We start from the raw sequence: 27,011 nt of genomic DNA on the forward strand, positions 1-27,011 counted from the left end.
GCACGCGAGGTGCGCACCCGGGGCAAACCGGGCTCCGACAACGTGCACGCAGCACCTTGGAGCACACTTCGAAGCACTCCCGGGTGCCCACCGGCGTTGCGCACCGTGGTGGGCAGCGAGGTGCGCACCTTTGATGCGCTGCCTTCACTAATTTCCAGAAAAGGCAAAAAAAAATGAGATTTTAAAATTTCCGTTTTGAAAGATAGTGAAAAAAACGGAACGCGGGTGCCATCTTGAGCCCGCCCTGGTGCGCAGCCCAGGCAAGGCATGCGCACCAAGGTGCCCACCCGCGGTGCACGCCCGGGGCAAACCGGGCTCCGACTTCGTGCAGGCCGCACCTTGGAGCACACTTCGGAGCGCTCCTTGGTGCGCACCATGGTGCCCACCAGGGCGCACCCGGGGCAAACCGGGCTCCGACTTCGTGCACGCCGCACCTTGGAGCACACATCGGAGCGCTCCCAGGTTCGCACCAGCGTTGCGCACCTTTGATGCGCTGCCTTCACTAATTTCCAGAAAAGGCAAAAAAAAACGATATTTTAAAATTTCCGTTCTGAAAGATAGTGAAAAAAACGGAACGCGGGTGCCATCTTGAGCCCTTCCTGGTGCGCAGCCCAGGCAAGTTGTGCGCACCAAGGTGCCCACCCTGGCGGAGGTGCGCGCCCGGGGCAAACCGGGCTCCGACTTCGTGCACTGCATGGTGCCCACCAAGGCGCGCAACCCAGCCAAGGTGCCCACCGCAGCGAAGGTGCACGCGAGGTGCGCACCCGAGGTGCACACCCGGGGCAAACCGAGCTCCGACTTCGTGCACGCCGCACCTTGGAGCACACTTCAGAGCGCTCCTTGGTGCGCACCAGGGCGCGCAACCCAGCCAAGGTGCTCACCCCGGCGAAGGTGCACGCGAGGTGCGCACCCGGGGCAAGCCGGGCTCGGACTTCGTGCACGCCGCACCTTGGAGCACACATCGGAGCGCTCCCGGGTTCGCACCAGCATTGCGCACCTTTGATGCGCTGCCTTCACTAATTTCCAGAAAAGGCAAAAAAAAAAAAAAAACGAGATTTTAAAATTTCCGTTTTGAAAGATAGTGAAAAAAACGGAACGCGGGTGCCATCTTGAGCCCGCCCTGGTGTGCAGCCCAGGCAAGTTGTGCGCACCAAGGCACCCACCCTGGCCAAGGTGGGTCACGGGGTGGGTCCTAGGGTGGGTAACGGGGTGGGTACTAAGGTGCGTGCCAAGGTGGGTCATGGGGTGGGTGCCAAGGTGGGCACCAGGGTGGGTGTGCACCAACCCTAGCCAGGGTAGGTCACGGGGTGGTTGTCGGGGTGGGCGTCAAGGAGCCAAGGTGGGTGGCAAGTAGCCAAGTTGCGTGCCAAGGTGGGTGTCGGGGTGGGTGCCAAGGATCCAAGGTGGGTGCCAAGGAACCAAGGTGGGTGTCTGGGTGGGTGCCGAGGTGGGAGCCAGGGTGGGTCCCAAGGTGAGTGCAAAGGTGGGTGCCAGGGTCAAGGTGAGTGCCAATGTGGGTTCCAAGGTGCCAGGGTCAGGGTGAGTGCCAATGTGGGTTCAAAGGTGCTAAGTTGGGTGCGAGGTTGGGTGCGAGGGTGGGTGGGTGCCAAGGTGTGCTAGGTGGAAGCCCGGGTGGGTCGGCATCCCATGGGTGTCGAGTTGGGTGCCTGATGGGTGCTTCTTGTCAAGTTTTAGTCGTCGGGACTCATTTCGAGCCTTAGAGGTCGTTTCTTGTCCGGTTGCCCTGTCTTCGACCTGGGAACCCAATTTTGGTCCTCGGGTCCCATTTTTTTTTGTCTCGCATCCCACTTTTGGCCTGTGGCCTTTTCGGGGTCGATTCTCGTTTTGGGCATCAGAGCATGTTTCTTCTCCTAAAACCCAATATTTGTTTATTAAGTCTCGGAACACATTTTTGTTCTCGTGGACCCATCATGGGTCTTGGAACGCATTTGTGGTCCTTGGGTCCCATTTTGCATCCCGAAACTTGTGTTTTGGTGCTTGATCCCTATTTTGGGTGCCCACCTTGCACCAAGTGCGCACCCGGGGCAAACCGAGCGCCTTGGTGCACCGGGGCAAGATCGAGCGTGCACCCGAGGCGCCCCGAACATGCACCAAGGTGCACTCGGCCCACATGTGAGCGCAGGTCGTTGCGCCCGAGGTGGTGTGTGGGCACCGCGTTGCAGACGGGACACTGCACGCACACGACGCCCCGTCCAGGTGCACGCACGTAGGCCGGGCCGGGTGCACACCCGACGCCCTAGCAAGGTGCGCGCACCCGGGCAGGGCTCACACTTGGCGAACGGGGCGCACTTCGCGAGGGAGGGTGTGCACCTCGACGGGGGTGGGTGGCCGGGGTGGATTCGCACGTGGGTCGCGGTTTGCTAAGTACACACTGCGACAAGCTCATAACGGGTGCGATCATACCAGCGTTAGTGCACCGGATCCCATCAGAACTCCGCAGTTAAGCGCGCTTGGGCCGGAGTAGTACTGGGATGGGTGACCTCCCGGGAAGTCCCGGTGTTGCACCCTTTCTTAGTTTTTCGCCGGGCGTCGCAATGCTATTTGAATAAACCTTTTGCCCGTTTGCGTTCTCGTCGGGGCCGGGCCGGGCCGGGGTGCGCTGCCCGCACTACCGCGCGCGCGGGGGGCGACACCGAGCGCGCACCCGAGGCGCCCCGAGCACACAGGCCACGGTGCAACCCGGGCGTTGTGCGCGCACCCCGGTGCGCCCGAGGTGCTGCGCGCGCACCCAGGTGAAATCGGTGTGCACCTCGGCCAGTGCGCGCTCGGTCGAGTCGCGCACGTTGGCCAAGGTGCACGGTGATGTTTCTTACTCTAAGGTTCCGCACCAGACGCCCGGGACAGGTGAGCGAAGCTGGGCGGGGCCGGGTGCGCGGCCGGGGCAGGTGCACGCAGCTGGAGAGAGCTTTGGAGCACACCAGAGGTGCGCACCTTGGAGCACACTTCGGAGCGCACCAATGATGCGCTCCATTCAAAAGTTTCCTGAAAAGGCAAAAAAAGTTGAGATTATAGAATTTCCCACTTGAGAGATTGTAAAAAAAAAAAATTTAAAATGAAGGAAACGCGGGTGCCAAGGTGTGCGCGCCCGGGTGCGCAGCCCAGCCAAGGTGTGCGCACCAAGGCGCCCACCCTGGCGAAGGTGCACGCAAGGTGCGCACCCGAGGCAAACCGGACAATTAACCCAACTTTCGACTTCGCGCGCACCTGCGCACCTTGGAGCGCACTTCGGAGCGCTCCTTGGTGCGCACCAATCTTGGGCACCTCGGAGTGCACCATGGCGCCCACCAAGGTGCGCACCCGGGGCAAACCGAGCTCCGACTTCGTGCGCACCTTGGAGCGCACGAAAGGTGTGCACCATGGCGCCCACCAAGGTGCGCAGCCCAGCCAAGGCGTGCGCATCAAGGTGCGCACCCTGGCGAAGGTGCGCACCCGGGGCAAACCGAGCTCCGACTTCGTGCGCACCTTGGAGCGCACAAAGGGTGCGCAACCCAGCCAAGGTGTGCGCACCCCGGGCAAACCGAGCTCCGAATCGTGCGCACCTTGGAGCACACTTCGGAGCCCTCCTTGGTGCGCACCGATGTTGCGCACCTCGGAGCGCACCCGGGGAAAACAATGCAATTAACCCGACTTTCGACTTCGTGGGCACCTCGGAGCGCTCTCGGGTTCGCACCTCGGAGCACACCGAGGTGCGCACCTTTGATGCGCTGCCTTCACCAATTTCCAGAAAAGGCAAGAAAACATTGAGAAGGTGTGCGCACCGAGGTGCCCACCCTGGCGAAGGTGCACGCGAGGTGCGCACCCGGGGCAAACCGGGCTCCGACTTCGTGCACGCCATGCTGCGCACCTTGGAGGGCCATGGTGCGCACCTTGGAGCACACTTCGGAGCGCTCAATGGTGCCCAACCCAGCCAAGGTGCCCACCGCGGCGAAGGTGCACGCGAGGTGCGCACCCGGGGCAAACCGGGCTCCGACTTCGTGCACGCCGCACCTTGGAGCACACTTCGGAGCGCTCCTTGGTGCGCACCAGGGCGCGCAACCCAGCCGAGGTGCCCACCCCGGCGAAGGTGCACGCGGGGTGCGCACCCGGGGCAAACCGGGCTCCGACTTCGTGCACGCCATGGTGCCCACCGCGGCGAAGGTGCACGCGAGGTGCGCACCCGGGGCAAACCGGGCTCCGACTTCGTGCACGCCGCACCTTGGAGCACACTTCGGAGCGCTCCTTGGTGCGCACCAGGGCGCGCAACCCAGCCGAGGTGCCCACCCCGGCGAAGGTGCACGCGAGGTGCGCACCCGGGGCAAACCGGGCTCCGACTTCGTGCACGCCATGGTGCCCACCGCGGCGAAGGTGCACGCGAGGTGCGCACCCGGGGCAAACCGGGCTCCGACTTCGTGCACGCCGCACCTTGGAGCACACTTCGGAGCGCTCCTTGGTGCGCACCATGGTGCCCACCAGGGCGCGCAACCCCGCCGAAGGTGCACGCGAGGTGCGCACCCGGGGCAAACCGGGCTCCGACTTCGTGCACGCCGCACCTTGGAGCACACTTCGGAGCGCTCCTTGGTGCGCACCAGGGCGCGCAACCCCGCCGAAGGTGCACGCGAGGTGCGCACCCGGGGCAAACCGGGCTCCGACTTCGTGCACGCCATGGTGCGCACCAGGGTGCCCACCGCGGCGAAGGTGCGCACCCGGGGCAAACCGGGCTCCGACTTCGTGCACGCCGCACCTTGGAGCACACTTCGGAGCGCTCCTTGGTGCGCACCAGGGCGCGCAACCCAGCCGAGGTGCCCACCCCGGCGAAGGTGCACGCGAGGTGCGCACCCGGGGCAAACCGGGCTCCGACTTCGTGCACGCCATGGTGCCCACCGCGGCGAAGGTGCGCACCCGGGGCAAACCGGGCTAGGACTTCGTGCACGCCGCACCTTGGAGCACACTTTGGAGCGCTCCTTGGTGCGCACCATGGTGCCCACCAGGCCGCGCAACCCAGCCAAGGTGTGCGCACCAAGGTGCACGCGAGGTGCGCACCCGGGGCAAACCGGGGTCCGGCTTCGTGCACGCCGCACCTTGGAGCACACATCGGGGCGCTCCCGGGTTCGCACCGGCGTTGCGCACCGTGGTGGGCACCTCGGAGCGCACCGTGGTGGGCACCTCGGAGCACACCAAGGTGGGCAGCGAGGTGCGCACCTTTGATGCGATGCCTTCACTAATTTCCATAAAAGGCAAAAAAAAACGAGATTTTAAAATTTCCGTTTTGAAAGATAGTGAGAAAAAGGGAATGCTGGTGCCATCTTGAGCCCGCCCTGGTGCGCAGCCCAGCCAAGGTGTGCGCACCAAGGTGCCCACCCTGGCGAAGGTGCGCGCCCGGGCAATTAACCCAACTTCCAACTTCGCGCGCGCCAGGGTGGGAGCGCACCCAACAACCGGGCCTGGGAAGAGCCAATGCGAGAAACCCCACCAAACGCTCTGACAAAAAAAGAGGGGGCGCTCCAGTAACCCCGCTTCGGAGCGCACCCTGGGCAAACCCAGCGAGGGTGCCCACCCCGGCCAAGGTGCAGGCGAGGTGCGCACCCGGGGCAAACCGGGCTCCGACAACGTGCACGCCGCACCTTGGAGCACACTTCGTAGCGCTCCCGGGTGCGCACCTCAGAGCACACCAAGGTGGGCAGCGAGGTGCGCACCTTTGATGCGCTGCCTTCACTAATTTCCAGAAAAGGCAAAAAAAAGAGGAGATTTTAAAATTTCCGTTTTGAAAGATAGTGAAAAAAACGGAACGCGGGTGCCATCTTGAGCCCGCCCTGGTGCACAGCCCAGGTAAGGTGCCCACCCTGGCAAAGGTGCGCACCCGGGCAATTAACCCTACTTCCGACTTCGTGCGCGCCAGGGTGGCAACCGGGCCTGGGAAGAGCCAATGCGAGAAACCCCACCAAACGCTCCGACAAAAAAAGAGGCGGCGCTCCAATAACCCCGCTTCGGAGCGCAGCCGGGGCAAACCCAGCCAAGGTGCCCACCCCGACGAAGGTGCACGCGAGGTGCGCACCCGGGGCAAACCGGGCTCCGACAACGTGCACGCAGCACCTTGGAGCACACTTCGAAGCACTCCCGGGTGCCCACCGGCGTTGCGCACCGTGGTGGGCAGCGAGGTGCGCACCTTTGATGCGCTGCCTTCACTAATTTCCAGAAAAGGCAAAAAAAAATGAGATTTTAAAATTTCCGTTTTGAAAGATAGTGAAAAAAACGGAACGCGGGTGCCATCTTGAGCCCGCCCTGGTGCGCAGCCCAGGCAAGGCATGCGCACCAAGGTGCCCACCCGCGGTGCACGCCCGGGGCAAACCGGGCTCCGACTTCGTGCAGGCCGCACCTTGGAGCACACTTCGGAGCGCTCCTTGGTGCGCACCATGGTGCCCACCAGGGCGCACCCGGGGCAAACCGGGCTCCGACTTCGTGCACGCCGCACCTTGGAGCACACATCGGAGCGCTCCCAGGTTCGCACCAGCGTTGCGCACCTTTGATGCGCTGCCTTCACTAATTTCCAGAAAAGGCAAAAAAAAACGATATTTTAAAATTTCCGTTCTGAAAGATAGTGAAAAAAACGGAACGCGGGTGCCATCTTGAGCCCTTCCTGGTGCGCAGCCCAGGCAAGTTGTGCGCACCAAGGTGCCCACCCTGGCGGAGGTGCGCGCCCGGGGCAAACCGGGCTCCGACTTCGTGCACTGCATGGTGCCCACCAAGGCGCGCAACCCAGCCAAGGTGCCCACCGCAGCGAAGGTGCACGCGAGGTGCGCACCCGAGGTGCACACCCGGGGCAAACCGAGCTCCGACTTCGTGCACGCCGCACCTTGGAGCACACTTCAGAGCGCTCCTTGGTGCGCACCAGGGCGCGCAACCCAGCCAAGGTGCTCACCCCGGCGAAGGTGCACGCGAGGTGCGCACCCGGGGCAAGCCGGGCTCGGACTTCGTGCACGCCGCACCTTGGAGCACACATCGGAGCGCTCCCGGGTTCGCACCAGCATTGCGCACCTTTGATGCGCTGCCTTCACTAATTTCCAGAAAAGGCAAAAAAAAAAAAAAAACGAGATTTTAAAATTTCCGTTTTGAAAGATAGTGAAAAAAACGGAACGCGGGTGCCATCTTGAGCCCGCCCTGGTGTGCAGCCCAGGCAAGTTGTGCGCACCAAGGCACCCACCCTGGCCAAGGTGGGTCACGGGGTGGGTCCTAGGGTGGGTAACGGGGTGGGTACTAAGGTGCGTGCCAAGGTGGGTCATGGGGTGGGTGCCAAGGTGGGCACCAGGGTGGGTGTGCACCAACCCTAGCCAGGGTAGGTCACGGGGTGGTTGTCGGGGTGGGCGTCAAGGAGCCAAGGTGGGTGGCAAGTAGCCAAGTTGCGTGCCAAGGTGGGTGTCGGGGTGGGTGCCAAGGATCCAAGGTGGGTGCCAAGGAACCAAGGTGGGTGTCTGGGTGGGTGCCGAGGTGGGAGCCAGGGTGGGTCCCAAGGTGAGTGCAAAGGTGGGTGCCAGGGTCAAGGTGAGTGCCAATGTGGGTTCCAAGGTGCCAGGGTCAGGGTGAGTGCCAATGTGGGTTCAAAGGTGCTAAGTTGGGTGCGAGGTTGGGTGCGAGGGTGGGTGGGTGCCAAGGTGTGCTAGGTGGAAGCCCGGGTGGGTCGGCATCCCATGGGTGTCGAGTTGGGTGCCTGATGGGTGCTTCTTGTCAAGTTTTAGTCGTCGGGACTCATTTCGAGCCTTAGAGGTCGTTTCTTGTCCGGTTGCCCTGTCTTCGACCTGGGAACCCAATTTTGGTCCTCGGGTCCCATTTTTTTTTGTCTCGCATCCCACTTTTGGCCTGTGGCCTTTTCGGGGTCGATTCTCGTTTTGGGCATCAGAGCATGTTTCTTCTCCTAAAACCCAATATTTGTTTATTAAGTCTCGGAACACATTTTTGTTCTCGTGGACCCATCATGGGTCTTGGAACGCATTTGTGGTCCTTGGGTCCCATTTTGCATCCCGAAACTTGTGTTTTGGTGCTTGATCCCTATTTTGGGTGCCCACCTTGCACCAAGTGCGCACCCGGGGCAAACCGAGCGCCTTGGTGCACCGGGGCAAGATCGAGCGTGCACCCGAGGCGCCCCGAACATGCACCAAGGTGCACTCGGCCCACATGTGAGCGCAGGTCGTTGCGCCCGAGGTGGTGTGTGGGCACCGCGTTGCAGACGGGACACTGCACGCACACGACGCCCCGTCCAGGTGCACGCACGTAGGCCGGGCCGGGTGCACACCCGACGCCCTAGCAAGGTGCGCGCACCCGGGCAGGGCTCACACTTGGCGAACGGGGCGCACTTCGCGAGGGAGGGTGTGCACCTCGACGGGGGTGGGTGGCCGGGGTGGATTCGCACGTGGGTCGCGGTTTGCTAAGTACACACTGCGACAAGCTCATAACGGGTGCGATCATACCAGCGTTAGTGCACCGGATCCCATCAGAACTCCGCAGTTAAGCGCGCTTGGGCCGGAGTAGTACTGGGATGGGTGACCTCCCGGGAAGTCCCGGTGTTGCACCCTTTTTTAGTTTTTCGCCGGGCGTCGCAATGCTATTTGAATAAACCTTTTGCCCGTTTGCGTTCTCGTCGGGGCCGGGCCGGGCCGGGGTGCGCTGCCCGCACTACCGCGCGCGCGGGGGGCGACACCGAGCGCGCACCCGAGGCGCCCCGAGCACACAGGCCACGGTGCAACCCGGGCGTTGTGCGCGCACCCCGGTGCGCCCGAGGTGCTGCGCGCGCACCCAGGTGAAATCGGTGTGCACCTCGGCCAGTGCGCGCTCGGTCGAGTCGCGCACGTTGGCCAAGGTGCACGGTGATGTTTCTTACTCTAAGGTTCCGCACCAGACGCCCGGGACAGGTGAGCGAAGCTGGGCGGGGCCGGGTGCGCGGCCGGGGCAGGTGCACGCAGCTGGAGAGAGCTTTGGAGCACACCAGAGGTGCGCACCTTGGAGCACACTTCGGAGCGCACCAATGATGCGCTCCATTCAAAAGTTTCCTGAAAAGGCAAAAAAAGTTGAGATTATAGAATTTCCCACTTGAGAGATTGTAAAAAAAAAAAATTTAAAATGAAGGAAACGCGGGTGCCAAGGTGTGCGCGCCCGGGTGCGCAGCCCAGCCAAGGTGTGCGCACCAAGGCGCCCACCCTGGCGAAGGTGCACGCAAGGTGCGCACCCGAGGCAAACCGGACAATTAACCCAACTTTCGACTTCGCGCGCACCTGCGCACCTTGGAGCGCACTTCGGAGCGCTCCTTGGTGCGCACCAATCTTGGGCACCTCGGAGTGCACCATGGCGCCCACCAAGGTGCGCACCCGGGGCAAACCGAGCTCCGACTTCGTGCGCACCTTGGAGCGCACGAAAGGTGCGCACCATGGCGCCCACCAAGGTGCGCAGCCCAGCCAAGGCGTGCGCATCAAGGTGCGCACCCTGGCGAAGGTGCGCACCCGGGGCAAACCGAGCTCCGACTTCGTGCGCACCTTGGAGCGCACAAAGGGTGCGCAACCCAGCCAAGGTGTGCGCACCCCGGGCAAACCGAGCTCCGAATCGTGCGCACCTTGGAGCACACTTCGGAGCCCTCCTTGGTGCGCACCGATGTTGCGCACCTCGGAGCGCACCCGGGGAAAACAATGCAATTAACCCGACTTTCGACTTCGTGGGCACCTCGGAGCGCTCTCGGGTTCGCACCTCGGAGCACACCGAGGTGCGCACCTTTGATGCGCTGCCTTCACCAATTTCCAGAAAAGGCAAGAAAACATTGAGAAGGTGTGCGCACCGAGGTGCCCACCCTGGCGAAGGTGCACGCGAGGTGCGCACCCGGGGCAAACCGGGCTCCGACTTCGTGCACGCCATGCTGCGCACCTGGGAGGGCCATGGTGCGCACCTTGGAGCACACTTCGGAGCGCTCAATGGTGCCCAACCCAGCCAAGGTGCCCACCGCGGCGAAGGTGCACGCGAGGTGCGCACCCGGGGCAAACCGGGCTCCGACTTCGTGCACGCCGCACCTTGGAGCACACTTCGGAGCGCTCCTTGGTGCGCACCAGGGCGCGCAACCCAGCCGAGGTGCCCACCCCGGCGAAGGTGCACGCGGGGTGCGCACCCGGGGCAAACCGGGCTCCGACTTCGTGCACGCCATGGTGCCCACCGCGGCGAAGGTGCACGCGAGGTGCGCACCCGGGGCAAACCGGGCTCCGACTTCGTGCACGCCGCACCTTGGAGCACACTTCGGAGCGCTCCTTGGTGCGCACCAGGGCGCGCAACCCAGCCGAGGTGCCCACCCCGGCGAAGGTGCACGCGAGGTGCGCACCCGGGGCAAACCGGGCTCCGACTTCGTGCACGCCATGGTGCCCACCGCGGCGAAGGTGCACGCGAGGTGCGCACCCGGGGCAAACCGGGCTCCGACTTCGTGCACGCCGCACCTTGGAGCACACTTCGGAGCGCTCCTTGGTGCGCACCATGGTGCCCACCAGGGCGCGCAACCCCGCCGAAGGTGCACGCGAGGTGCGCACCCGGGGCAAACCGGGCTCCGACTTCGTGCACGCCGCACCTTGGAGCACACTTCGGAGCGCTCCTTGGTGCGCACCAGGGCGCGCAACCCCGCCGAAGGTGCACGCGAGGTGCGCACCCGGGGCAAACCGGGCTCCGACTTCGTGCACGCCATGGTGCGCACCAGGGTGCCCACCGCGGCGAAGGTGCGCACCCGGGGCAAACCGGGCTCCGACTTCGTGCACGCCGCACCTTGGAGCACACTTCGGAGCGCTCCTTGGTGCGCACCAGGGCGCGCAACCCAGCCGAGGTGCCCACCCCGGCGAAGGTGCACGCGAGGTGCGCACCCGGGGCAAACCGGGCTCCGACTTCGTGCACGCCATGGTGCCCACCGCGGCGAAGGTGCGCACCCGGGGCAAACCGGGCTAGGACTTCGTGCACGCCGCACCTTGGAGCACACTTCGGAGCGCTCCTTGGTGCGCACCATGGTGCCCACCAGGCCGCGCAACCCAGCCAAGGTGTGCGCACCAAGGTGCACGCGAGGTGCGCACCCGGGGCAAACCGGGGTCCGGCTTCGTGCACGCCGCACCTTGGAGCACACATCGGGGCGCTCCCGGGTTCGCACCGGCGTTGCGCACCGTGGTGGGCACCTCGGAGCGCACCGTGGTGGGCACCTCGGAGCACACCAAGGTGGGCAGCGAGGTGCGCACCTTTGATGCGATGCCTTCACTAATTTCCATAAAAGGCAAAAAAAAACGAGATTTTAAAATTTCCGTTTTGAAAGATAGTGAGAAAAAGGGAATGCTGGTGCCATCTTGAGCCCGCCCTGGTGCGCAGCCCAGCCAAGGTGTGCGCACCAAGGTGCCCACCCTGGCGAAGGTGCGCGCCCGGGCAATTAACCCAACTTCCAACTTCGCGCGCGCCAGGGTGGGAGCGCACCCAACAACCGGGCCTGGGAAGAGCCAATGCGAGAAACCCCACCAAACGCTCTGACAAAAAAAGAGGGGGCGCTCCAGTAACCCCGCTTCGGAGCGCACCCTGGGCAAACCCAGCCAGGGTGCCCACCCCGGCCAAGGTGCAGGCGAGGTGCGCACCCGGGGCAAACCGGGCTCCGACAACGTGCACGCCGCACCTTGGAGCACACTTCGTAGCGCTCCCGGGTGCGCACCTCAGAGCACACCAAGGTGGGCAGCGAGGTGCGCACCTTTGATGCGCTGCCTTCACTAATTTCCAGAAAAGGCAAAAAAAAGAGGAGATTTTAAAATTTCCGTTTTGAAAGATAGTGAAAAAAACGGAACGCGGGTGCCATCTTGAGCCCGCCCGGGTGCACAGCCCAGGTAAGGTGCCCACCCTGGCAAAGGTGCGCACCCGGGCAATTAACCCTACTTCCGACTTCGTGCGCGCCAGGGTGGCAACCGGGCCTGGGAAGAGCCAATGCGAGAAACCCCACCAAACGCTCCGACAAAAAAAGAGGCGGCGCTCCAATAACCCCGCTTCGGAGCGCAGCCGGGGCAAACCCAGCCAAGGTGCCCACCCCGACGAAGGTGCACGCGAGGTGCGCACCCGGGGCAAACCGGGCTCCGACAACGTGCACGCAGCACCTTGGAGCACACTTCGAAGCACTCCCGGGTGCCCACCGGCGTTGCGCACCGTGGTGGGCAGCGAGGTGCGCACCTTTGATGCGCTGCCTTCACTAATTTCCAGAAAAGGCAAAAAAAAATGAGATTTTAAAATTTCCGTTTTGAAAGATAGTGAAAAAAACGGAACGCGGGTGCCATCTTGAGCCCGCCCTGGTGCGCAGCCCAGGCAAGGCATGCGCACCAAGGTGCCCACCCGCGGTGCACGCCCGGGGCAAACCGGGCTCCGACTTCGTGCAGGCCGCACCTTGGAGCACACTTCGGAGCGCTCCTTGGTGCGCACCATGGTGCCCACCAGGGCGCACCCGGGGCAAACCGGGCTCCGACTTCGTGCACGCCGCACCTTGGAGCACACATCGGAGCGCTCCCAGGTTCGCACCAGCGTTGCGCACCTTTGATGCGCTGCCTTCACTAATTTCCAGAAAAGGCAAAAAAAAACGATATTTTAAAATTTCCGTTCTGAAAGATAGTGAAAAAAACGGAACGCGGGTGCCATCTTGAGCCCTTCCTGGTGCGCAGCCCAGGCAAGTTGTGCGCACCAAGGTGCCCACCCTGGCGGAGGTGCGCGCCCGGGGCAAACCGGGCTCCGACTTCGTGCACTACATGGTGCCCACCAAGGCGCGCAACCCAGCCAAGGTGCCCACCGCAGCGAAGGTGCACGCGAGGTGCGCACCCGAGGTGCACACCCGGGGCAAACCGAGCTCCGACTTCGTGCACGCCGCACCTTGGAGCACACTTCAGAGCGCTCCTTGGTGCGCACCAGGGCGCGCAACCCAGCCAAGGTGCTCACCCCGGCGAAGGTGCACGCGAGGTGCGCACCCGGGGCAAGCCGGGCTCGGACTTCGTGCACGCCGCACCTTGGAGCACACATCGGAGCGCTCCCGGGTTCGCACCAGCATTGCGCACCTTTGATGCGCTGCCTTCACTAATTTCCAGAAAAGGCAAAAAAAAAAAAAAAACGAGATTTTAAAATTTCCGTTTTGAAAGATAGTGAAAAAAACGGAACGCGGGTGCCATCTTGAGCCCGCCCTGGTGTGCAGCCCAGGCAAGTTGTGCGCACCAAGGCACCCACCCTGGCCAAGGTGGGTCACGGGGTGGGTCCTAGGGTGGGTAACGGGGTGGGTACTAAGGTGCGTGCCAAGGTGGGTCATGGGGTGGGTGCCAAGGTGGGCACCAGGGTGGGTGTGCACCAACCCTAGCCAGGGTAGGTCACGGGGTGGTTGTCGGGGTGGGCGTCAAGGAGCCAAGGTGGGTGGCAAGTAGCCAAGTTGCGTGCCAAGGTGGGTGTCGGGGTGGGTGCCAAGGATCCAAGGTGGGTGCCAAGGAACCAAGGTGGGTGTCTGGGTGGGTGCCGAGGTGGGAGCCAGGGTGGGTCCCAAGGTGAGTGCAAAGGTGGGTGCCAGGGTCAAGGTGAGTGCCAATGTGGGTTCCAAGGTGCCAGGGTCAGGGTGAGTGCCAATGTGGGTTCAAAGGTGCTAAGTTGGGTGCGAGGTTGGGTGCGAGGGTGGGTGGGTGCCAAGGTGTGCTAGGTGGAAGCCCGGGTGGGTCGGCATCCCATGGGTGTCGAGTTGGGTGCCTGATGGGTGCTTCTTGTCAAGTTTTAGTCGTCGGGACTCATTTCGAGCCTTAGAGGTCGTTTCTTGTCCGGTTGCCCTGTCTTCGACCTGGGAACCCAATTTTGGTCCTCGGGTCCCATTTTTTTTTGTCTCGCATCCCACTTTTGGCCTGTGGCCTTTTCGGGGTCGATTCTCGTTTTGGGCATCAGAGCATGTTTCTTCTCCTAAAACCCAATATTTGTTTATTAAGTCTCGGAACACATTTTTGTTCTCGTGGACCCATCATGGGTCTTGGAACGCATTTGTGGTCCTTGGGTCCCATTTTGCATCCCGAAACTTGTGTTTTGGTGCTTGATCCCTATTTTGGGTGCCCACCTTGCACCAAGTGCGCACCCGGGGCAAACCGAGCGCCTTGGTGCACCGGGGCAAGATCGAGCGTGCACCCGAGGCGCCCCGAACATGCACCAAGGTGCACTCGGCCCACATGTGAGCGCAGGTCGTTGCGCCCGAGGTGGTGTGTGGGCACCGCGTTGCAGACGGGACACTGCACGCACACGACGCCCCGTCCAGGTGCACGCACGTAGGCCGGGCCGGGTGCACACCCGACGCCCTAGCAAGGTGCGCGCACCCGGGCAGGGCTCACACTTGGCGAACGGGGCGCACTTCGCGAGGGAGGGTGTGCACCTCGACGGGGGTGGGTGGCCGGGGTGGATTCGCACGTGGGTCGCGGTTTGCTAAGTACACACTGCGACAAGCTCATAACGGGTGCGATCATACCAGCGTTAGTGCACCGGATCCCATCAGAACTCCGCAGTTAAGCGCGCTTGGGCCGGAGTAGTACTGGGATGGGTGACCTCCCGGGAAGTCCCGGTGTTGCACCCTTTCTTAGTTTTTCGCCGGGCGTCGCAATGCTATTTGAATAAACCTTTTGCCCGTTTGCGTTCTCGTCGGGGCCGGGCCGGGCCGGGGTGCGCTGCCCGCACTACCGCGCGCGCCGGGGGCGACACCGAGCGCGCACCCGAGGCGCCCCGAGCACACAGGCCACGGTGCAACCCGGGCGTTGTGCGCGCACCCCGGTGCGCCCGAGGTGCTGCGCGCGCACCCAGGTGAAATCGGTGTGCACCTCGGCCAGTGCGCGCTCGGTCGAGTCGCGCACGTTGGCCAAGGTGCACGGTGATGTTTCTTACTCTAAGGTTCCGCACCAGACGCCCGGGACAGGTGAGCGAAGCTGGGCGGGGCCGGGTGCGCGGCCGGGGCAGGTGCACGCAGCTGGAGAGAGCTTTGGAGCACACCAGAGGTGCGCACCTTGGAGCACACTTCGGAGCGCACCAATGATGCGCTCCATTCAAAAGTTTCCTGAAAAGGCAAAAAAAGTTGAGATTATAGAATTTCCCACTTGAGAGATTGTAAAAAAAAAAAATTTAAAATGAAGGAAACGCGGGTGCCAAGGTGTGCGCGCCCGGGTGCGCAGCCCAGCCAAGGTGTGCGCACCAAGGCGCCCACCCTGGCGAAGGTGCACGCAAGGTGCGCACCCGAGGCAAACCGGACAATTAACCCAACTTTCGACTTCGCGCGCACCTGCGCACCTTGGAGCGCACTTCGGAGCGCTCCTTGGTGCGCACCAATCTTGGGCACCTCGGAGTGCACCATGGCGCCCACCAAGGTGCGCACCCGGGGCAAACCGAGCTCCGACTTCGTGCGCACCTTGGAGCGCACGAAAGGTGCGCACCATGGCGCCCACCAAGGTGCGCAGCCCAGCCAAGGCGTGCGCATCAAGGTGCGCACCCTGGCGAAGGTGCGCACCCGGGGCAAACCGAGCTCCGACTTCGTGCGCACCTTGGAGCGCACAAAGGGTGCGCAACCCAGCCAAGGTGTGCGCACCCCGGGCAAACCGAGCTCCGAATCGTGCGCACCTTGGAGCACACTTCGGAGCCCTCCTTGGTGCGCACCGATGTTGCGCACCTCGGAGCGCACCCGGGGAAAACAATGCAATTAACCCGACTTTCGACTTCGTGGGCACCTCGGAGCGCTCTCGGGTTCGCACCTCGGAGCACACCGAGGTGCGCACCTTTGATGCGCTGCCTTCACCAATTTCCAGAAAAGGCAAGAAAACATTGAGAAGGTGTGCGCACCGAGGTGCCCACCCTGGCGAAGGTGCACGCGAGGTGCGCACCCGGGGCAAACCGGGCTCCGACTTCGTGCACGCCATGCTGCGCACCTTGGAGGGCCATGGTGCGCACCTTGGAGCACACTTCGGAGCGCTCAATGGTGCCCAACCCAGCCAAGGTGCCCACCGCGGCGAAGGTGCACGCGAGGTGCGCACCCGGGGCAAACCGGGCTCCGACTTCGTGCACGCCGCACCTTGGAGCACACTTCGGAGCGCTCCTTGGTGCGCACCAGGGCGCGCAACCCAGCCGAGGTGCCCACCCCGGCGAAGGTGCACGCGGGGTGCGCACCCGGGGCAAACCGGGCTCCGACTTCGTGCACGCCATGGTGCCCACCGCGGCGAAGGTGCACGCGAGGTGCGCACCCGGGGCAAACCGGGCTCCGACTTCGTGCACGCCGCACCTTGGAGCACACTTCGGAGCGCTCCTTGGTGCGCACCAGGGCGCGCAACCCAGCCGAGGTGCCCACCCCGGCGAAGGTGCACGCGAGGTGCGCACCCGGGGCAAACCGGGCTCCGACTTCGTGCACGCCATGGTGCCCACCGCGGCGAAGGTGCACGCGAGGTGCGCACCCGGGGCAAACCGGGCTCCGACTTCGTGCACGCCGCACCTTGGGAGCACACTTCGGAGCGCTCCTTGGTGCGCACCATGGTGCCCACCAGGGCGCGCAACCCCGCCGAAGGTGCACGCGAGGTGCGCACCCGGGGCAAACCGGGCTCCGACTTCGTGCACGCCGCACCTTGGAGCACACTTCGGAGCGCTCCTTGGTGCGCACCAGGGCGCGCAACCCCGCCGAAGGTGCACGCGAGGTGCGCACCCGGGGCAAACCGGGCTCCGACTTCGTGCACGCCATGGTGCGCACCAGGGTGCCCACCGCGGCGAAGGTGCGCACCCGGGGCAAACCGGGCTCCGACTTCGTGCACGCCGCACCTTGGAGCACACTTCGGAGCGCTCCTTGGTGCGCACCAGGGCGCGCAACCCAGCCGAGGTGCCCACCCCGGCGAAGGTGCACGCGAGGTGCGCACCCGGGGCAAACCGGGCTCCGACTTCGTGCACGCCATGGTGCCCACCGCGGCGAAGGTGCGCACCCGGGGCAAACCGGGCTAGGACTTCGTGCACGCCGCACCTTGGAGCACACTTCGGAGCGCTCCTTGGTGCGCACCATGGTGCCCACCAGGCCGCGCAACCCAGCCAAGGTGTGCGCACCAAGGTGCACGCGAGGTGCGCACCCGGGGCAAACCGGGGTCCGGCTTCGTGCACGCCGCACCTTGGAGCACACATCGGGGCGCTCCCGGGTTCGCACCGGCGTTGCGCACCGTGGTGGGCACCTCGGAGCGCACCGTGGTGGGCACCTCGGAGCACACCAAGGTGGGCAGCGAGGTGCGCACCTTTGATGCGATGCCTTCACTAATTTCCATAAAAGGCAAAAAAAAACGAGATTTTAAAATTTCCGTTTTGAAAGATAGTGAGAAAAAGGGAATGCTGGTGCCATCTTGAGCCCGCCCTGGTGCGCAGCCCAGCCAAGGTGTGCGCACCAAGGTGCCCACCCTGGCGAAGGTGCGCGCCCGGGCAATTAACCCAACTTCCAACTTCGCGCGCGCCAGGGTGGGAGCGCACCCAACAACCGGGCCTGGGAAGAGCCAATGCGAGAAACCCCACCAAACGCTCTGACAAAAAAAGAGGGGGCGCTCCAGTAACCCCGCTTCGGAGCGCACCCTGGGCAAACCCAGCGAGGGTGCCCACCCCGGCCAAGGTGCAGGCGAGGTGCGCACCCGGGGCAAACCGGGCTCCGACAACGTGCACGCCGCACCTTGGAGCACACTTCGTAGCGCTCCCGGGTGCGCACCTCAGAGCACACCAAGGTGGGCAGCGAGGTGCGCACCTTTGATGCGCTGCCTTCACTAATTTCCAGAAAAGGCAAAAAAAAGAGGAGATTTTAAAATTTCCGTTTTGAAAGATAGTGAAAAAAACGGAACGCGGGTGCCATCTTGAGCCCGCCCTGGTGCACAGCCCAGGTAAGGTGCCCACCCTGGCAAAGGTGCGCACCCGGGCAATTAACCCTACTTCCGACTTCGTGCGCGCCAGGGTGGCAACCGGGCCTGGGAAGAGCCAATGCGAGAAACCCCACCAAACGCTCCGACAAAAAAAGAGGCGGCGCTCCAATAACCCCGCTTCGGAGCGCAGCCGGGGCAAACCCAGCCAAGGTGCCCACCCCGACGAAGGTGCACGCGAGGTGCGCACCCGGGGCAAACCGGGCTCCGACAACGTGCACGCAGCACCTTGGAGCACACTTCGAAGCACTCCCGGGTGCCCACCGGCGTTGCGCACCGTGGTGGGCAGCGAGGTGCGCACCTTTGATGCGCTGCCTTCACTAATTTCCAGAAAAGGCAAAAAAAAATGAGATTTTAAAATTTCCGTTTTGAAAGATAGTGAAAAAAACGGAACGCGGGTGCCATCTTGAGCCCGCCCTGGTGCGCAGCCCAGGCAAGGCATGCGCACCAAGGTGCCCACCCGCGGTGCACGCCCGGGGCAAACCGGGCTCCGACTTCGTGCAGGCCGCACCTTGGAGCACACTTCGGAGCGCTCCTTGGTGCGCACCATGGTGCCCACCAGGGCGCACCCGGGGCAAACCGGGCTCCGACTTCGTGCACGCCGCACCTTGGAGCACACATCGGAGCGCTCCCAGGTTCGCACCAGCGTTGCGCACCTTTGATGCGCTGCCTTCACTAATTTCCAGAAAAGGCAAAAAAAAACGATATTTTAAAATTTCCGTTCTGAAAGATAGTGAAAAAAACGGAACGCGGGTGCCATCTTGAGCCCTTCCTGGTGCGCAGCCCAGGCAAGTTGTGCGCACCAAGGTGCCCACCCTGGCGGAGGTGCGCGCCCGGGGCAAACCGGGCTCCGACTTCGTGCACTGCATGGTGCCCACCAAGGCGCGCAACCCAGCCAAGGTGCCCACCGCAGCGAAGGTGCACGCGAGGTGCGCACCCGAGGTGCACACCCGGGGCAAACCGAGCTCCGACTTCGTGCACGCCGCACCTTGGAGCACACTTCAGAGCGCTCCTTGGTGCGCACCAGGGCGCGCAACCCAGCCAAGGTGCTCACCCCGGCGAAGGTGCACGCGAGGTGCGCACCCGGGGCAAGCCGGGCTCGGACTTCGTGCACGCCGCACCTTGGAGCACACATCGGAGCGCTCCCGGGTTCGCACCAGCATTGCGCACCTTTGATGCGCTGCCTTCACTAATTTCCAGAAAAGGCAAAAAAAAAAAAAAAACGAGATTTTAAAATTTCCGTTTTGAAAGATAGTGAAAAAAACGGAACGCGGGTGCCATCTTGAGCCCGCCCTGGTGTGCAGCCCAGGCAAGTTGTGCGCACCAAGGCACCCACCCTGGCCAAGGTGGGTCACGGGGTGGGTCCTAGGGTGGGTAACGGGGTGGGTACTAAGGTGCGTGCCAAGGTGGGTCATGGGGTGGGTGCCAAGGTGGGCACCAGGGTGGGTGTGCACCAACCCTAGCCAGGGTAGGTCACGGGGTGGTTGTCGGGGTGGGCGTCAAGGAGCCAAGGTGGGTGGCAAGTAGCCAAGTTGCGTGCCAAGGTGGGTGTCGGGGTGGGTGCCAAGGATCCAAGGTGGGTGCCAAGGAACCAAGGTGGGTGTCTGGGTGGGTGCCGAGGTGGGAGCCAGGGTGGGTCCCAAGGTGAGTGCAAAGGTGGGTGCCAGGGTCAAGGTGAGTGCCAATGTGGGTTCCAAGGTGCCAGGGTCAGGGTGAGTGCCAATGTGGGTTCAAAGGTGCTAAGTTGGGTGCGAGGTTGGGTGCGAGGGTGGGTGGGTGCCAAGGTGTGCTAGGTGGAAGCCCGGGTGGGTCGGCATCCCATGGGTGTCGAGTTGGGTGCCTGATGGGTGCTTCTTGTCAAGTTTTAGTCGTCGGGACTCATTTCGAGCCTTAGAGGTCGTTTCTTGTCCGGTTGCCCTGTCTTCGACCTGGGAACCCAATTTTGGTCCTCGGGTCCCATTTTTTTTTGTCTCGCATCCCACTTTTGGCCTGTGGCCTTTTCGGGGTCGATTCTCGTTTTGGGCATCAGAGCATGTTTCTTCTCCTAAAACCCAATATTTGTTTATTAAGTCTCGGAACACATTTTTGTTCTCGTGGACCCATCATGGGTCTTGGAACGCATTTGTGGTCCTTGGGTCCCATTTTGCATCCCGAAACTTGTGTTTTGGTGCTTGATCCCTATTTTGGGTGCCCACCTTGCACCAAGTGCGCACCCGGGGCAAACCGAGCGCCTTGGTGCACCGGGGCAAGATCGAGCGTGCACCCGAGGCGCCCCGAACATGCACCAAGGTGCACTCGGCCCACATGTGAGCGCAGGTCGTTGCGCCCGAGGTGGTGTGTGGGCACCGCGTTGCAGACGGGACACTGCACGCACACGACGCCCCGTCCAGGTGCACGCACGTAGGCCGGGCCGGGTGCACACCCGACGCCCTAGCAAGGTGCGCGCACCCGGGCAGGGCTCACACTTGGCGAACGGGGCGCACTTCGCGAGGGAGGGTGTGCACCTCGACGGGGGTGGGTGGCCGGGGTGGATTCGCACGTGGGTCGCGGTTTGCTAAGTACACACTGCGACAAGCTCATAACGGGTGCGATCATACCAGCGTTAGTGCACCGGATCCCATCAGAACTCCGCAGTTAAGCGCGCTTGGGCCGGAGTAGTACTGGGATAGGTGACCTCCCGGGAAGTCCCGGTGTTGCACCCTTTCTTAGTTTTTCGCCGGGCGTCGCAATGCTATTTGAATAAACCTTTTGCCCGTTTGCGTTCTCGTCGGGGCCGGGCCGGGCCGGGGTGCGCTGCCCGCACTACCGCGCGCGCGGGGGCGACACCGAGCGCGCACCCGAGGCGCCCCGAGCACACAGGCCACGGTGCAACCCGGGCGTTGTGCGCGCACCCCGGTGCGCCCGAGGTGCTGCGCGCGCACCCAGGTGAAATCGGTGTGCACCTCGGCCAGTGCGCGCTCGGTCGAGTCGCGCACGTTGGCCAAGGTGCACGGTGATGTTTCTTACTCTAAGGTTACGCACCAGACGCCCGGGACAGGTGAGCGAAGCTGGGCGGGGCCGGGTGCGCGGCCGGGGCAGGTGCACGCAGCTGGAGAGAGCTTTGGAGCACACCAGAGGTGCGCACCTTGGAGCACACTTCGGAGCGCACCAATGATGCGCTCCATTCAAAAGTTTCCTGAAAAGGCAAAAAAAGTTGAGATTATAGAATTTCCCACTTGAGAGATTGTAAAAAAAAAAAATTTAAAATGAAGGAAACGCGGGTGCCAAGGTGTGCGCGCCCGGGTGCGCAGCCCAGCCAAGGTGTGCGCACCAAGGCGCCCACCCTGGCGAAGGTGCACGCAAGGTGCGCACCCGAGGCAAACCGGACAATTAACCCAACTTTCGACTTCGCGCGCACCTGCGCACCTTGGAGCGCACTTCGGAGCGCTCCTTGGTGCGCACCAATCTTGGGCACCTCGGAGTGCACCATGGCGCCCACCAAGGTGCGCACCCGGGGCAAACCGAGCTCCGACTTCGTGCGCACCTTGGAGCGCACGAAAGGTGCGCACCATGGCGCCCACCAAGGTGCGCAGCCCAGCCAAGGCGTGCGCATCAAGGTGCGCACCCTGGCGAAGGTGCGCACCCGGGGCAAACCGAGCTCCGACTTCGTGCGCACCTTGGAGCGCACAAAGGGTGCGCAACCCAGCCAAGGTGTGCGCACCCCGGGCAAACCGAGCTCCGAATCGTGCGCACCTTGGAGCACACTTCGGAGCCCTCCTTGGTGCGCACCGATGTTGCGCACCTCGGAGCGCACCTGGGGAAAACAATGCAATTAACCCGACTTTCGACTTCGTGGGCACCTCGGAGCGCTCTCGGGTTCGCACCTCGGAGCACACCGAGGTGCGCACCTTTGATGCGCTGCCTTCACCAATTTCCAGAAAAGGCAAGAAAACATTGAGAAGGTGTGCGCACCGAGGTGCCCACCCTGGCGAAGGTGCACGCGAGGTGCGCACCCGGGGCAAACCGGGCTCCGACTTCGTGCACGCCATGCTGCGCACCTTGGAGGGCCATGGTGCGCACCTTGGAGCACACTTCGGAGCGCTCAATGGTGCCCAACCCAGCCAAGGTGCCCACCGCGGCGAAGGTGCACGCGAGGTGCGCACCCGGGGCAAACCGGGCTCCGACTTCGTGCACGCCGCACCTTGGAGCACACTTCGGAGCGCTCCTTGGTGCGCACCAGGGCGCGCAACCCAGCCGAGGTGCCCACCCCGGCGAAGGTGCACGCGGGGTGCGCACCCGGGGCAAACCGGGCTCCGACTTCGTGCACGCCATGGTGCCCACCGCGGCGAAGGTGCACGCGAGGTGCGCACCCGGGGCAAACCGGGCTCCGACTTCGTGCACGCCGCACCTTGGAGCACACTTCGGAGCGCTCCTTGGTGCGCACCAGGGCGCGCAACCCAGCCGAGGTGCCCACCCCGGCGAAGGTGCACGCGAGGTGCGCACCCGGGGCAAACCGGGCTCCGACTTCGTGCACGCCATGGTGCCCACCGCGGCGAAGGTGCACGCGAGGTGCGCACCCGGGGCAAACCGGGCTCCGACTTCGTGCACGCCGCACCTTGGAGCACACTTCGGAGCGCTCCTTGGTGCGCACCATGGTGCCCACCAGGGCGCGCAACCCCGCCGAAGGTGCACGCGAGGTGCGCACCCGGGGCAAACCGGGCTCCGACTTCGTGCACGCCGCACCTTGGAGCACACTTCGGAGCGCTCCTTGGTGCGCACCAGGGCGCGCAACCCCGCCGAAGGTGCACGCGAGGTGCGCACCCGGGGCAAACCGGGCTCCGACTTCGTGCACGCCATGGTGCGCACCAGGGTGCCCACCGCGGCGAAGGTGCGCACCCGGGGCAAACCGGGCTCCGACTTCGTGCACGCCGCACCTTGGAGCACACTTCGGAGCGCTCCTTGGTGCGCACCAGGGCGCGCAACCCAGCCGAGGTGCCCACCCCGGCGAAGGTGCACGCGAGGTGCGCACCCGGGGCAAACCGGGCTCCGACTTCGTGCACGCCATGGTGCCCACCGCGGCGAAGGTGCGCACCCGGGGCAAACCGGGCTAGGACTTCGTGCACGCCGCACCTTGGAGCACACTTTGGAGCGCTCCTTGGTGCGCACCATGGTGCCCACCAGGCCGCGCAACCCAGCCAAGGTGTGCGCACCAAGGTGCACGCGAGGTGCGCACCCGGGGCAAACCGGGGTCCGGCTTCGTGCACGCCGCACCTTGGAGCACACATCGGGGCGCTCCCGGGTTCGCACCGGCGTTGCGCACCGTGGTGGGCACCTCGGAGCGCACCGTGGTGGGCACCTCGGAGCACACCAAGGTGGGCAGCGAGGTGCGCACCTTTGATGCGATGCCTTCACTAATTTCCATAAAAGGCAAAAAAAAACGAGATTTTAAAATTTCCGTTTTGAAAGATAGTGAGAAAAAGGGAATGCTGGTGCCATCTTGAGCCCGCCCTGGTGCGCAGCCCAGCCAAGGTGTGCGCACCAAGGTGCCCACCCTGGCGAAGGTGCGCGCCCGGGCAATTAACCCAACTTCCAACTTCGCGCGCGCCAGGGTGGGAGCGCACCCAACAACCGGGCCTGGGAAGAGCCAATGCGAGAAACCCCACCAAACGCTCTGACAAAAAAAGAGGGGGCGCTCCAGTAACCCCGCTTCGGAGCGCACCCTGGGCAAACCCAGCCAGGGTGCCCACCCCGGCCAAGGTGCAGGCGAGGTGCGCACCCGGGGCAAACCGGGCTCCGACAACGTGCACGCCGCACCTTGGAGCACACTTCGTAGCGCTCCCGGGTGCGCACCTCAGAGCACACCAAGGTGGGCAGCGAGGTGCGCACCTTTGATGCGCTGCCTTCACTAATTTCCAGAAAAGGCAAAAAAAAGAGGAGATTTTAAAATTTCCGTTTTGAAAGATAGTGAAAAAAATGGAACGCGGGTGCCATCTTGAGCCCGCCCTGGTGCACAGCCCAGGTAAGGTGCCCACCCTGGCAAAGGTGCGCACCCGGGCAATTAACCCTACTTCCGACTTCGTGCGCGCCAGGGTGGCAACCGGGCCTGGGAAGAGCCAATGCGAGAAACCCCACCAAACGCTCCGACAAAAAAAGAGGCGGCGCTCCAATAACCCCGCTTCGGAGCGCAGCCGGGGCAAACCCAGCCAAGGTGCCCACCCCGACGAAGGTGCACGCGAGGTGCGCACCCGGGGCAAACCGGGCTCCGACAACGTGCACGCAGCACCTTGGAGCACACTTCGAAGCACTCCCGGGTGCCCACCGGCGTTGCGCACCGTGGTGGGCAGCGAGGTGCGCACCTTTGATGCGCTGCCTTCACTAATTTCCAGAAAAGGCAAAAAAAAATGAGATTTTAAAATTTCCGTTTTGAAAGATAGTGAAAAAAACGGAACGCGGGTGCCATCTTGAGCCCGCCCTGGTGCGCAGCCCAGGCAAGGCATGCGCACCAAGGTGCCCACCCGCGGTGCACGCCCGGGGCAAACCGGGCTCCGACTTCGTGCAGGCCGCACCTTGGAGCACACTTCGGAGCGCTCCTTGGTGCGCACCATGGTGCCCACCAGGGCGCACCCGGGGCAAACCGGGCTCCGACTTCGTGCACGCCGCACCTTGGAGCACACATCGGAGCGCTCCCAGGTTCGCACCAGCGTTGCGCACCTTTGATGCGCTGCCTTCACTAATTTCCAGAAAAGGCAAAAAAAAACGATATTTTAAAATTTCCGTTCTGAAAGATAGTGAAAAAAACGGAACGCGGGTGCCATCTTGAGCCCTTCCTGGTGCGCAGCCCAGGCAAGTTGTGCGCACCAAGGTGCCCACCCTGGCGGAGGTGCGCGCCCGGGGCAAACCGGGCTCCGACTTCGTGCACTGCATGGTGCCCACCAAGGCGCGCAACCCAGCCAAGGTGCCCACCGCAGCGAAGGTGCACGCGAGGTGCGCACCCGAGGTGCACACCCGGGGCAAACCGAGCTCCGACTTCGTGCACGCCGCACCTTGGAGCACACTTCAGAGCGCTCCTTGGTGCGCACCAGGGCGCGCAACCCAGCCAAGGTGCTCACCCCGGCGAAGGTGCACGCGAGGTGCGCACCCGGGGCAAGCCGGGCTCGGACTTCGTGCACGCCGCACCTTGGAGCACACATCGGAGCGCTCCCGGGTTCGCACCAGCATTGCGCACCTTTGATGCGCTGCCTTCACTAATTTCCAGAAAAGGCAAAAAAAAAAAAAAAACGAGATTTTAAAATTTCCGTTTTGAAAGATAGTGAAAAAAACGGAACGCGGGTGCCATCTTGAGCCCGCCCTGGTGTGCAGCCCAGGCAAGTTGTGCGCACCAAGGCACCCACCCTGGCCAAGGTGGGTCACGGGGTGGGTCCTAGGGTGGGTAACGGGGTGGGTACTAAGGTGCGTGCCAAGGTGGGTCATGGGGTGGGTGCCAAGGTGGGCACCAGGGTGGGTGTGCACCAACCCTAGCCAGGGTAGGTCACGGGGTGGTTGTCGGGGTGGGCGTCAAGGAGCCAAGGTGGGTGGCAAGTAGCCAAGTTGCGTGCCAAGGTGGGTGTCGGGGTGGGTGCCAAGGATCCAAGGTGGGTGCCAAGGAACCAAGGTGGGTGTCTGGGTGGGTGCCGAGGTGGGAGCCAGGGTGGGTCCCAAGGTGAGTGCAAAGGTGGGTGCCAGGGTCAAGGTGAGTGCCAATGTGGGTTCCAAGGTGCCAGGGTCAGGGTGAGTGCCAATGTGGGTTCAAAGGTGCTAAGTTGGGTGCGAGGTTGGGTGCGAGGGTGGGTGGGTGCCAAGGTGTGCTAGGTGGAAGCCCGGGTGGGTCGGCATCCCATGGGTGTCGAGTTGGGTGCCTGATGGGTGCTTCTTGTCAAGTTTTAGTCGTCGGGACTCATTTCGAGCCTTAGAGGTCGTTTCTTGTCCGGTTGCCCTGTCTTCGACCTGGGAACCCAATTTTGGTCCTCGGGTCCCATTTTTTTTTGTCTCGCATCCCACTTTTGGCCTGTGGCCTTTTCGGGGTCGATTCTCGTTTTGGGCATCAGAGCATGTTTCTTCTCCTAAAACCCAATATTTGTTTATTAAGTCTCGGAACACATTTTTGTTCTCGTGGACCCATCATGGGTCTTGGAACGCATTTGTGGTCCTTGGGTCCCATTTTGCATCCCGAAACTTGTGTTTTGGTGCTTGATCCCTATTTTGGGTGCCCACCTTGCACCAAGTGCGCACCCGGGGCAAACCGAGCGCCTTGGTGCACCGGGGCAAGATCGAGCGTGCACCCGAGGCGCCCCGAACATGCACCAAGGTGCACTCGGCCCACATGTGAGCGCAGGTCGTTGCGCCCGAGGTGGTGTGTGGGCACCGCGTTGCAGACGGGACACTGCACGCACACGACGCCCCGTCCAGGTGCACGCACGTAGGCCGGGCCGGGTGCACACCCGACGCCCTAGCAAGGTGCGCGCACCCGGGCAGGGCTCACACTTGGCGAACGGGGCGCACTTCGCGAGGGAGGGTGTGCACCTCGACGGGGGTGGGTGGCCGGGGTGGATTCGCACGTGGGTCGCGGTTTGCTAAGTACACACTGCGACAAGCTCATAACGGGTGCGATCATACCAGCGTTAGTGCACCGGATCCCATCAGAACTCCGCAGTTAAGCGCGCTTGGGCCGGAGTAGTACTGGGATGGGTGACCTCCCGGGAAGTCCCGGTGTTGCACCCTTTTTTAGTTTTTCGCCGGGCGTCGCAATGCTATTTGAATAAACCTTTTGCCCGTTTGCGTTCTCGTCGGGGCCGGGCCGGGCCGGGGTGCGCTGCCCGCACTACCGCGCGCGCGGGGGGCGACACCGAGCGCGCACCCGAGGCGCCCCGAGCACACAGGCCACGGTGCAACCCGGGCGTTGTGCGCGCACCCCGGTGCGCCCGAGGTGCTGCGCGCGCACCCAGGTGAAATCGGTGTGCACCTCGGCCAGTGCGCGCTCGGTCGAGTCGCGCACGTTGGCCAAGGTGCACGGTGATGTTTCTTACTCTAAGGTTCCGCACCAGACGCCCGGGACAGGTGAGC

The 27,011-nt window shown here is 63.4% G+C and overlaps 5 non-coding genes across 5 annotated transcripts; all 5 read left to right on the forward strand.

Annotated features, from left to right (window-relative positions):
* Positions 1–2,410: 2,410 nt before the first annotated feature.
* LOC131862002 (5S ribosomal RNA) lies at positions 2,411–2,529 on the forward strand. Its single transcript, XR_009361031.1, has one exon. It is a non-coding gene; the product is annotated as a 5S ribosomal RNA (ribosomal RNA).
* A 5,916-nt stretch (positions 2,530–8,445) lies between these two features.
* On the forward strand, positions 8,446–8,564 carry LOC131862003 (5S ribosomal RNA). Its single transcript, XR_009361032.1, has one exon. It is a non-coding gene; the product is annotated as a 5S ribosomal RNA (ribosomal RNA).
* Positions 8,565–14,480: 5,916 nt separating this feature from the next.
* LOC131862004 (5S ribosomal RNA) lies at positions 14,481–14,599 on the forward strand. The gene has a single exon (XR_009361033.1). It is a non-coding gene; the product is annotated as a 5S ribosomal RNA (ribosomal RNA).
* Positions 14,600–20,516: 5,917 nt separating this feature from the next.
* Positions 20,517–20,635, forward strand: LOC131861920 (5S ribosomal RNA). The gene has a single exon (XR_009360950.1). It is a non-coding gene; the product is annotated as a 5S ribosomal RNA (ribosomal RNA).
* Positions 20,636–26,550: 5,915 nt separating this feature from the next.
* Positions 26,551–26,669, forward strand: LOC131862005 (5S ribosomal RNA). The gene has a single exon (XR_009361034.1). It is a non-coding gene; the product is annotated as a 5S ribosomal RNA (ribosomal RNA).
* The last annotated feature ends 342 nt before the right edge of the window (positions 26,670–27,011 follow it).

Source organism: Cryptomeria japonica, unplaced genomic scaffold (assembly GCF_030272615.1).
Source record: "Cryptomeria japonica unplaced genomic scaffold, Sugi_1.0 HiC_scaffold_34, whole genome shotgun sequence".
Lineage (NCBI taxonomy): Eukaryota > Viridiplantae > Streptophyta > Pinopsida > Cupressales > Cupressaceae > Cryptomeria > Cryptomeria japonica.